Source organism: Propithecus coquereli, unplaced genomic scaffold (assembly GCF_000956105.1).
Source record: "Propithecus coquereli isolate 6110/MARCELLA unplaced genomic scaffold, Pcoq_1.0 Scaffold119, whole genome shotgun sequence".
In the NCBI taxonomy this organism is placed as follows: domain Eukaryota; kingdom Metazoa; phylum Chordata; class Mammalia; order Primates; family Indriidae; genus Propithecus; species Propithecus coquereli.
Window position 1 is genome coordinate 6,925,067 of NW_012135969.1, and position 12,485 is coordinate 6,937,551.

Sequence of the window (12,485 nt, forward strand, 5' to 3'; positions counted from 1 at the left end):
TCAGAGCAAAAGTGGAGGCATTGGCCCTTGCCAGAGGACAGGAGGAGGAAGAGATTGCGCAAATGCAGGAGGGCTTGCTGGTGGGCAACGGCAGAGTCATGTCAGCTGAGATGAGGGACAGGAGGAGGGTTGGGAGGTTGAGGAAAGACAAGAAGGCACACGATGTGGGGAAAGCCAGACTACCAGAGAAACACAGCAGGATCGCTGGCCGGAGGTGAGCCGTGAGCCATGGGAGGTTTATGAGCCTAAGTACCAAGCGACTCCAGTCAGCCGTGTGACCCTCCCAGCAACGGCCAGCTATCCAGGCCAGGCATGGGGAATGGATATGGTGGGGTTGATCGGGGTTGGCGCTTTGCCAGGTGGGTTATGACAAGAGAAAGAGGGGACGAGAAGTGGGCGGGTAGAGGGATTGCAAAGGATGGGCCTGAGGCCCTCGGCTGAAACAAAGCCGGAAGTCAGGAAGGGCTGACGGGGACTGAGAAAGTGGTACCTGACCAGAAGGTCTCAAGGAGCTTGTACAGCCACAGGGGACCCAAGCGAGCGAGCCAGAAGAACAGGGAGCAGTGGTCGGGAGGGGGGTATTTGAAATTGGAGATTTCAGGCGTGGCATAGTTTCTGGTGATGCTAAGGTTCAGGAAAGTGGGTCAAAGAACACGGAGTAACAAGGTGGGGAGAAGGTAAATGGGTCTGCAGAGGATCTGGGATTTGGAAGGAAGGGAAGAAGAAGGAAAAGCACAGGGGAAGCAAGGAGGACGCCCACTCCCCTCCGTGCCCCAGCGGAAGGACGGCCAGGAAGTGAGGGCGTGTTCCGGGCAGAGGTGAAGACAGAAGGGAGTTTGCCAAGCACGGACCAGGAGCACCAGAGGGCCCCGTGGACGAGCTGAGAGGACCCGGGGTCACAGGAGATTGGGTCGGATTGGAGATGTGCAGAGCAGAGTGAGGGCTGAGAGTCAGAGTGACGCTGGGCGGCCACCGAGGCTTGGGCTTCTGGTGGTGATGGAGGGACAGAGGGACAGAGGGGAGTGAGGCATGGGGAGACTGGTCGGATGGTCTTTGGATGAGCGCAGGCTCAGATCTCTTCCTGTCCGGCTGCTCCCTTCCCCTGGTTACCCAGCTGTCCTGCACAATGGCTCTCAGATCCCCGCTAAGGGCGCTGCCCAGACTGTCTCCTGCTCATCCTCTTTCTCTCACCGGTCTCCTTCACTGCAGCGACGTTTGGAAGTGCCATGCCTACCCCACAGATGGGGCAATTGCCTTAGCACCAAGTCACTTGTGTCTCAGCTTGTTTGGGCCACTTGCCCCCAAACTCCTGGAGGCCAGGACCACGTTGGTTTATCCTGGAGTCCCATGTGCTCAGACCACGCCGTGCACAGGGAGATGCTCCCAGGCATGCATTTGATTAAACGGAATTAATTCAGGCGAGGAAAGGGGAGGGAAACATGCTTAATGAACATCCTCTGTGTCCAGGCATGTGCTAGCCCATTTAAACCATGTGTGCGATTTCCCTAGCAGAGCTCTGGCATTCGGCAAGTGTTCGTGGTTATTATTTTAATCCTCCTAACACCTCATTGGATAGACATTATCACCCCCATTCTATTTATTAATTTCACAAGTATTTCCTGAGTGTCTACTGTGTATCAGACAGTGTGTTAGGCCCCGGGAATACTAAGCATATATGGGTGTTCTGGTTCCTCTTGTTTTAACCGCAAATGTCCAGATGTATTTTCTGACCTGTGCCGTGAGCAGGGAGGACAGTCCCTTTGGCCTACATCACCTGGTCTCACTTGCCACCTACTTCCAGGTGGGTTAGGCCAGTGGGAGGCCCTGGCGGGAGATGGGGAGGGAGGGAAGTTGGAGGGTCTCTTCCCTGCTCCCCCGGCTTTGGGCAGTGTTTCTGGCGGTGACGACTGCAGCCTTTACAGGGCCGTTCCTCCTTCGTGGTTGTGGCTCTCCAGGGACTTCGGTAACATTGTTCTGCTCCATGCACCTTCCCACCAGCCAACACACACAGAGTGGGGAGACACTGTCCTGGTCATCCCAGGGCCCTGAGCTGCGGCGAAGCCCACAGGGCCCTCCTTGGCAGTGATCGCGGTAGATGAGCCATTTGTGGGTTGGCTCCTCCCTTCCTGCCACACAGCTGCTGCCCAGCTGCGCCATGCCTGGCACAGAGTTGGTGCCAATGCTCAGAGAGAAGTTACCAAGGCATGGTTCTTGCCTTCCAGGATCTCCTGGCCTTCAGAGTCCAATGTCTGAGACATAGAGCACAGGATTTGCTGGATAGAAGGCAGAAAGGAAAGGAGGGCTGGAGAAGGGAAGGAGGGAGGGAGGGAGGATGGACCTTGTATGAGTCAGTCCCTTGAATCCATTCTCTCTAGGTCACTAAGCCTGAGATTTTAACCAGGCGGCTTTCTGGAAGGTCACAGGCCATGTAACGAGGCCACTTCTGCTGTAGGGAAAGGACACTGAACTTGAAAATCAGGAGGCCCGGGTTAGATCCCAGCTTTATCATTCTTGCCAATTGTGTGACCTTGAGCAACACATTTAGCCTCAGTTTCCTCCTCTGCAAAATGAGCACACTTCTCATGTTCCAAAGTGGTGTGCAGAAGTATCTCAAGGCTGCTGGGCATGGTGGGGCATGGCTATAGTCCTAGCTGCTCAGGAGGCTGAGGCAGGAGGATCACTTGAACCCAGGAGTTTGAGGCCAGCCTGGACAACATAGCAAGACCCCATCTCTAAAAAAAAAAAAGACAATAAAAAAGCGCCTGAAGGCTTGTGTAAATGGTAATTGCTGTTATATCACATCCAAGCCTGTCCCCAGGGCAGGATGGCCTCTTCACACAAGACTCTCTTCTTGCTCTCTCAGAAATGCAGTCACTTGTCCAGGTGTGGTGGCTCACATCTGTAATCCTAGCACTCTGGAAGGCTGAGGTGGGAGGATCGCTTGAGCTCAGGAGTTTGAGGTTGCTGTGAGCGAGGCTGACGCCACGGTACTCTAGCCTGGGCAATAGAGCAAGACTCTGTCTCACAAAAAGAAAAAAAAGAAGAAAGAAATGTAGTCACAACCTGGAGTGATAAAATATTTACCCCCAACTGGGTGCCACACACAACTACCTTTTCAAACGAGAAAGAGGAAAACTCATGAAAATCACATCACTTCCCCTCCCCTAGGATTGTCCAATAAGCAAAAATTTTCAGCTCCTAAAGGAACATGTGGAAAAAGAAAACAGATGGGCCCTGGGAAGTGCTGACGAAGCTCCCTCCCGGGGTGGGCTCTTACCACTGCCCTCCAAGATGGGGTGGAAGGGCAGGGAAGGAGACGGGCATGCAAGGGGGCTGGTGCCAGGAGGCATGGCGGGCTAGGCGTGGACCCCAACAGACAGCTGGATACAGTTCTCAGAAATGCTTCTACATCTCCATTGAAGCCTGGAGGGACCCAGCACCAACCATACAGAGTAATCTAGGACTTTTTTTTTTTTCTTTTTGAAACAGAGTCTCGTTTTGTTGCCCTGGCTAGAGTGAGTGCCGTGGCGTCAGCCTAGCTCACAGCAACCTCAGACTCCTGGGCTCAAGCGATCCTTCTGCCTCAGCCTCCCGAGTAGCTGGGACTACAGGCATGCGCCACCATGCCTGGCTAATTTTTTCTATATATATATATATTTTTAGTTGTCCAGATAATTTCTATTTTTTGGTAGAGAGGGGTCTCACTCTTGCTCAGGCTGGTCTCAAACCCCTGACCTTGAGTGATCCACCCGCCTCAGCCTCCCAGAGTGCTAGGATTACAGGCGTGAGCCACCGTGCCCGGCCAAATCTAGGACTTTTTTAAAGGAAGAATTTCATGATGAACTGAAACTGAGGGGTTCAAAGAGTGTGGGTGGTCCTGTCCTGGGAGTGTGTGGACGGGGTGAGGGGATCTTGAAGCTCCCAGGATAGTCAGGTGGGGACAGGCTTTTAGTTCCAACAGACATTTGTTGAGCACCCAGTACATGCGAGGTACCGTGTCAGACCCTAAGGAAATGAAAGTGAAGTCAGTGTTCTTGCCCCCAAGGAGCTCTCAGCCTGGCACAAAGTGCTTGGATGTGACAGATCGGAGTGTGGATGGACTCAAGCCTCTGGCCCCTTTGCCATAAGCCACGGAAGCACCCTAGGCGTGGCCCTAGAGTCTGGCCCGGAGGAGGAGAGCATCTTGCTGGGCTCGGGTCTCAGTTCCGGTGAGAGTGAATGTCTCCTACATGGGGAGGCTGGTGTCTGTCAGGGGATGGATAACTGGCACTGGAGATTGGACATTTAGGAGACTGGGTGGAGGGAACTGAAGTCCTGTGCTCCAGGGACTCATGCTCCAAGCCTGCCTGGGATCAAAAGCAATGCTCCTTACGAGCGCTAGGAGGAGCCAGTGTCCTTGAGTGGACGACAAGGTGGCGCTGTCTAGGGATAAGAGAGCATTCAGCAGGTGCCAAGGGAGAGCGGTTAGGGGTCCCCAGGCCTCTCCAAAACACGTCCCGTTTGACCCTGGGCTCTGGCTGTCTCGGTCTCTGCCATGCATCCGGTGGCGGTGGGCAGTGGGGCTCCAGCTCTGCGCAAAGAGTCAGCGCATGAATCAAAAGCAAATCTACACTTCACCTCCCCAACCCAGAGTGTGAATAATGCAGGGGCAGTTTGGACAAGGTCATTATACCCATGTGAGCCTGTTTCCCCATCGGTAAAATGTGAGGATTCGGTTAGCCAGATGTTTTCTCTGGCATAACCATGGGGATTTTGAGGTCTGCTCGTCCCTAGCACTGCTCTTTTCCTTCTATCCTCGGCCTTCACTGACTTCCGCACGTGCACAGCAGCCGTTTCCACTTCGGAGCTTCCTGTCCCTGCTTCTGCCCCCAGTTCAGGGGCATCCCTCTGGCAGGTGTGAGCGGCAGATTCCCTGGGAGACTGGGGGACCTCTGCCAAGATCCATGCTCTCGGCATCACCTGAGCCTCTCTCTCCAGGGCACATTTCATTCCCAAGCACACACTGTGTTTCCAACTCAACCAGACCTCTCCGCCTGCACATTCCTCAGGTCCCTGCACCCCAACACACCCCAGGCTGAATTCTCCACCCCACTCCAGGTTGCTGTCCATCTCAGGGGTAGCCCCAGCACCCTCCCAAACACCAAAGCCCGAAGTCTGGGTGTTAACACCAACCCTTCTCTTCTCACACTTCCCCTTTCCATATTCATGTGGCCCGCAAGTCCAGACAGGCTTACCTTGAATGTGCCCACCTCTCATCTCTCCCACTGCCCTTGCCCCAGTTCAGGCCTTCATCATTTCTTTCCGGAACCAGTTGGTCTCTCTGACTCCAGTCTGTCCTCTCTCCAATCTATCATCTATCTATGCTGCTGCCAGAGAGCTCTTTCTAAAGCACAAATCTGATTAGGCACATCTCTGCTTTAAAATCTTGGCTGTAGCCTTGTGGCCTAAAGATAAATCCAAAGTCCTAATGAAGCTTCCAAGTCCATTCATAGTCTGACCCTTGCTTCCCACTCCCAGCTCATTTCCTAGCATGCTCCTGGGCCCATCCACGCCACACTTCTCCCTGCCCTCCCATCAGCCCATGTTCTCTCAGGGTGCCTGCCTTTGCAGACATAGACCCCTTAGTCAAGAATTCTGACCCTGATTTTTGCTTAGTAAACTTGAATTCCTCCTTGAAGACTGAGCTCAAGGCTCTGCAGCCTTTCTCAAGTGTCCTGGGCAGGGTTCCCACCACCCTTCTTTTATACACACACACACACATACACACACACACACACACACACACACACACATATATATATTTCTTTTGAGACAGGGGCTCGCTCTGTTACCCTGGCTAGAGTACAGTGGAATCAAAATAGCTCATTGCAACCTTAAACTCCTGGGCTCAAGCGATCCTCCTGCCTCAGCCTCCTGTGTAGCTGGAACTGCAGATGTGTGCCACCATGCCGGGCTAATTTTTTGTAGAGATGGGTGTAAGGCTGGTGGCAAGCACCCCAACCCCCTCCCGAGGAAAGGCCAACTTGCCTCATCTGCCAAAAACAGCAGCAGAGGCCGTGATAAGCCAGATGCAGGTGGTGTCAGTTCCCAGAACCTGCCAACGGCTGTGGACCGCCCAAACCACAATGAAAAATCCCCAATGCCCTGACTTTTGTAACAAATATATAAGCCTGCCATTTCTCCCAGGCAGTGCGACTTCTCTGCCCCCACTTCTCGGGACCCGCGAACCTCGCCCGGGAGCGCCCAATAAAGCCACGTTGCTTCCTCCTCATTCTCTTTGTTTTTTTCTTCTCCCTGCCTCCGATAACCTTACAATGGGAATCTTGCTATGTTGCTCAGGCTGCTCTTGAACTCTTGGCTTCAATCAATCCTCCCACCTCAGCCTCCCAAAGTGCTAGGAATACAGGTAAGAGCCATCACACCTGGCTCCCTTCTTATATTTCTTTATAATCTGTCTGCCTCCCCAGTGGACTGTAAGCCCCTATTTATGTCTGTGTCTCCATATCTCTGACCAATACTTGATGTGCAGTAGGGATTTAATACATGTGTTGAATGAAAGAATGCATGCATGAATGACCTGGGAAACTGCACACTGAGTTGCAATCTTCCCCTTTTCTCTGCTGGAGCCCACTGAGCAAGGGAAAGGGAAGAGTGGTAGGAGACAAGATGGGGGACATGGGTGGAGACAGACCAAGTAGGGCTTTGTAGACCAAAATAAGGTGTTTGGATGGTTTTTCTCTTTCCTAGGTCTCAGATACACAAATGTAATCAATTAGCTCATACTCTTCAGAGTGATATAGTATCATTATCCTCATTGTTGTCATTGTCATCTGACTTGTTTTGTTTGGTCCCTCCATATACAGTGAGAATCCATAGACATTTATCTCATGTGAATCCTTCCATCCTCCCTACTTTTACTTACTGGAGAATTTGAGTTTCATTTCCAAAGCAATGAGAAGTCTTTGGAGGCTTTTAAGCAAGGGAGTGACGTGATCTGATTTTCATTTTATAAAGATTGCTCTGTCTGCTCTGCGGAAAATGCATCGTAGAGGACAAAAGTGGAGCTGGGAGACCAGACAGAGGCTGCTCAAGTGCACGGATGAGAGAGGGTGTTAGCTGGAGGGTCGGCAGTGGAGAGAGAGCAAAGTGGGCAGGTGGGCAGGGGTTTGAGAGGAAGAGAAGACCAGATGGGCTGGTGCATGAGATGTGAGGATCAAAAGAGAAAAAGACCTCAGCATTGAAGGTTCCAGAAGTTCTATATAGAAGGGGTTTAGGGACAGTGGCTTGGTTGGAAAGGGAGCCAGGAAACGTGTCTAGAAGCTGGGTTTGCATAGCAAGCATATTGTTCTTATTTAAACTATATTTATTTGGGTCGATGAAGACTGGATTTATCTGGGGCGAGGGAAGGATGCTTAGGGAGATAATGGAGGCGGAGGGTTTATTCCTCCAAGCCAAGCCTGAACACCACCATGGGCTGCAGGGCCTTTGCACGGAAGCCTCTCACCCCAAATCTGTGCAAACCACTTCTCTCTTCATCTAGGTCTCAGTTCATCTCAGACAGGCCTTCTCTTCATCCTAGCCGGAGAGAGGACACCTCCCTTCTGCGCCACCCATCACCCTTACCATGCTCTTTCACTTTGTCGCACTCATTCAAAGCACTGGTCTAGTTCTCTGGTGCAGCCCCTTCCAGAGCTTCCGGTGCACTTCTGAGGCCCCTCTCCACCTCTCCTGCTTCGGGGACCTTGGCAGGTTTTGATGCAGAGGGGAGGACCAAGCACTGAGCACGGAGGTCCAGGTCTTCCTGGGACACGGTGCAGGGGCTGCACGTGAGGCCGCCATCAAGTGCAGGGAGGGAGCAAATTGAACGCGGAAGATCCTGAGCTGAAAGAAGTATCAGCCCAGAAAGTGGTAACTGGTCCCCCCACCCCTATTCCTGCCCCTCCCGCAGCTCAGCCAGCTGCTGGGAGGGAGGCTGGGGAGGAAGGAGGCCGAGTGATTAAGAGCTCCGGTTGTCAGGCTGGGGCCAGGGGGCACGCCCCCTGGGTGACATTTTCTCGCATTGTGTCCTCAGAACAAAAACGTGTCTTATTTGAGGAGCTGGACGGGGGAGGGGGCAGAGGGCCGAAGCGGCCGAGTGGAATCGTGGCTCCAGGGAACAGCGATTACTCATCAAAGGCCAGGGCAGCCCGCGTCTTTGTGTGCCCTCCGTAGCCGCCCGCCCCTGCGGGGCCACAGGCCCCAGCCCTAGACTCCCCCGAACCCCCTCAGGCCAAAGAGCGGGGCTGGGTGGGGGAGGGGCTGGGATCGTGTGTGGGCAAAGAGCTGGCGCGGTGGGGGCGGGGCGACCAGGGCAGGCTTCCTGGAGGAGGGAAGTGTGGAGATGCGCTGGACAGAGGGGAGGCGCGAGGGGGAGACTGGCTGGGGGTTAAGGGGAGCAAAGAAGGAGTGGGTCTCTGAGACAAGGGGGTGAGCGTGGGAGAAGGGGAGGGGGCTGGACCTCTAAGGTGTCAACTCAGTCCCCGGATGAAATGTCCTGGAGGGGTGGGGAGAGGGGGCCGCTTCCTGCTACAATGGCTATTTTGGGGCCTGCATCAAATCGAATCCGCCGCAGCCCCCAGAGCCCCGAGCAGCTGCGCAGAACAGCTGTCCAGAACGACCGCTTCCTGCCCCCCACTGATCTCTTCGGCTGCCCAGGGGTGTGGGCTGCAGGGGAAGGGGGAGAAGAGGATGTGAAGGGGCTTTGGGCTCAAGTCAGAAACCTGGACTAACACCATGTGCCTTTCCTCACCCTGTGCTGTGCTACCTCGGGGCTGAGACTGGCCTCTCTGTGCTTTGGAGTGCTCCTGAAGCGCTTCTCTGCACCTTCGCCCTCCCTTGAGCCCCTACAGGTATCTCCAGGCAATCCCTGTGGGAGCACTCCCTTCCCTCCCCTCCTTCCCTGCCCCCCAGGAAGCCCTCCCAGTTTTCTCTTGGTGGGATGGGGCCTTTCCTCATCTACCCCCTCCCACCCTCAAAGGCTGTTCTCCTCAGGTTGCCTTGGTCTCTGTTGTGTGTGTGTGTGTGTGTGTGTGTGTGTGTGTGTGTCTCCTCCCTTCACTGGGGGGTAGGAGGTGGTCTCTGAGAGGGGTGGGGGATTTAGTGAGGGAGGGAGTGGACACTGTGTCTCTCATTAGATCTCCTTCCACCAGACTCTGGTTCCCTGAGGGCCAGGCAGCATCTCTGCCCGCAGACCTGGATTGGATTCTTCCTCTAACAGAATCTTCCCGCCCTCTGACTGGTATTTACCCACAAGGCACTTGAGTGTTGGCACTGGGGAGACGGGTCAGCTCCCAGGCAGGTGCCCGTTCAGGGCCCCAGTTGCGTCGAGGGGAGCCCCGTGCATGCCAACCAGGACCCCAGACGTCGGCATTTCATGGAGTTGGGGAGAGCCCTGACCCTTCCTCCAGGAAGCCTTCCTGGGACAGGCTGGAAGGAGAGCCTCTCTTTCTATTTGGTCCACCCTGGCTCAAGGCCAGCCAATGTCCACAAGTGTGACCAAGACTGGGACATGCCCTGGGGCAGCCCTGTCTCTCAGGTCACAAGTCCATGACAGGGTTCCTCATGCCCATCTTGTGCAGAAAGAACCCCATTGTCCTGGGGGCATAGCTGAGGGGTGAGTTCAGAGCCCAGAGATGTCGACCACTGTGCTGGTCATCGGCTTTCTGACCACAGCAGGAGGGAGTCAGGGAAAATCACTGGGCAGCTTGTGGGGGCGAGGGGTAGGCGCACACAATTGCACACACAGGGCCATGAGCCTAGACAGACACAGCCATCCTCATGCAGGCGCACACACTCCCGATGTCCCCCCACCCCAGGACAACCCCACGGGACAGCCCCTCCTCTCCTCCTTCCGCATTCCTGCTGGCAGGTGCCCCATTCTTCCCTTCCCGGAGCAAGCCAGGCAGAATCCAGGCAGAATCTCCCCACCTTCCGGGGAGGGGGCTCCGGACATAGCGACAAGAGGAGGCAGGGATGTGGCACCTGTCCCTGGGGGCAGGGGCAGTCCCCGGAGCCCCACCCACACTGGGACAAGAGCCCAGGGTGCTTTGATCTCCTGTGCTGTGTGCTTGTGGTGGAAGCTGCCAAGAGAAGATGCGAAATGCACTGGGTCTTTTGGCCAGGTCTGCATTCCTGAGCTGGTTTCTAGATCTGAGCCCACATCTTCCTCCAGAGACCCCTCCCCTAAAGAACCTCCCTCGTCTCACTGAGTCTCTTTCTTCACTGGATCCCCCCCATAGAAACCCCTCTCTCCTCCCCCGCCCACCACCTCTGGGAGCCCTCTCTCTGGCAGCAGAGCACCATCCTCCTGCTAATCTCTGTGGGCCCCTGAGGGTCAGATCTACAACATGACCCCGACCCCGTAGATGGTGGCTGAGACAGGTTGCACTGGTTTGCCCACGTCCACCCCACCAAGCACACACAGTGTGTCCCCTACCACCGCCACCAGCGCACAGGCCCAGCCGGGAGGGCTCAGCCCCGCCCATGTCCTGCCATTTCAGCAGGGCCTGCCAGGCTTCAAGTAGATAAGGGACCTGTAGGAAGTGAATGGCAGGGGGTAGCCTGGTAGCCAAACTCTGGGTCGAACTTGCTTTTGGCCCTGAATCTATAGGATGGGGAGGTCCTGTGGTCTGGCCTCCTTGCAGGATCATTCACACACATCACTATTTCCCTCCTGGCGTATTCCCTGCTCCCACCCTCTCCCACCCCAGGGACAGCTCACCCCGGCCCGGCCCGAGTAGTCAGGAAGTCATTGTCTCTGTCCAGTCTCAATTCTTCCCACCCTAAGCGCAAGCAGGGACTGTGGGGTGTGGGATTCAGGGAGGGAGGGAGAGTGAGACCCAGAGAGAGCCGGAGACAAAGACAGGAAGCCAGGGAGGTAAGCAATGGAGAGACAGGGGATGGCCAGGAGGGAGAGAGAGAGGCAGAGGGGAGGGACGGCGAGGGAGGTGGAAAGAGGAGACTGAGCTAGTGAAGAAGTGCTGAGCCAAGACAAGGAGGAAGGAAGCTATCGGCCCCCCTCCCTCCCTCCCTTCACCCGCCTCCCCTTCAGCCAGGCCAGGCAAAGCTCCAGACACAAATGCATCCCATCGGGCATCTGGCACGGAGGCTCCCAACTGCTTGGTGAGGAGCCCACCTGGCCAAGGTGTCAGCACTCACCAGCATCCCCCCAGCACCACCTAGAAGAGGCCGCTGAGCCCCGCTCTGAAGATCTTTCGGGGGATCAGAAAGAAGGCAAAATCTGGCCGGCTCGGTGGCTCACAGCTGTAATCCTAGCACTTTGGGAGGCTGAGGCAGGAGGATCGCTTGAGGTCAGGAGTTCAAGATCAGCCTGAGAAAGGGCGAGACCCCGTTTCCACAAAATATAGAAAAATTAGCCAGGTGTGATGGCTCGTGCCTGTAGTCCCAGCTACTGGGGGGCCTGAGGCAGGAGGATCCCTTGAGCCCAGGAGTTTGAGGTTGCAGTGAGCTATGCCACTGCACTCCAGCCTGGGCAACAGAGCAAGACCTTGTCTCAAACAAACAAACAGAAGGCAAAATCTGCCCAAGTTCCCCTAGGGGGCTCAGGTCCCTTTCTAGCCCCCTGCATGGCTGGAAACCCTCTCCCCTATAACAAAACTGCGCTAACCACTATGAGGCCAGGCCTGTTGGCAGAAACAGAGATACCCCCTCCCCCGCCTTCCACTTTGCCTTGCCAGTGACTATTTGCTGACTGTCTCTTTCATGTTGCTAATCGCCTGGCCCTGTCTAATTGGTAATTAGCCTTGAGAGCCCAGCCTGTGCTTGGCTAATTGCTGTTTGTCTCACCCTCATCTCCGGCAGCGGGGAGCAGTGCCAACACGGCCGCCTGGGCTCTATCCGGGCTGCTGGCATCCATGCCAGGCTCTGTGGAGGGTTTTGTGGCCCCACCCTGCTCTTCTCCAGGGGGCTGTGGGGTACAGCCTCTCTCAGTAGCCACCACGTTGGCCCTGAGGGTGGTCCCTGATAGTCATTCTGGGCAGCTGCAGACTGTGGCCCCAGCTTTCATGCACATTCCACATCCAGTTGTAGAAAAAGACAGTCATGGGTGAGCCACAGTCCCTGCTGAGGGGTAGAATCTGGGAGAGCTCCAGGGAGGAGGTGTCTGTGCTGGGCCTTGGAGCATGTCTAGGATCTAACCATTGGACAGGGGAGAAAGGACATTCCAAGCAGAGGGGAGGGAAGGGCTGCTTGTAAAAGAAGGCTCCAAGGCAGGGCTGGACAAAGGGAAGTGGAGGTGGCTGGCCCCATGTGACTAGAGGGTCTGGAAAGGAGGCTGGAAAGGTAGGTAGGGCTGGGTTTCCTGTTCCAGGCAGTGGGAGCCATGGAAGGTTTTGAGCTGGGGAGAGTATGATCTGCTCTGCTCTGGGGGGATTGTTTCCGAGGCCAGAAGGAAGATAAAGATTGGAGAGGGCACAAACCAAGGCAGG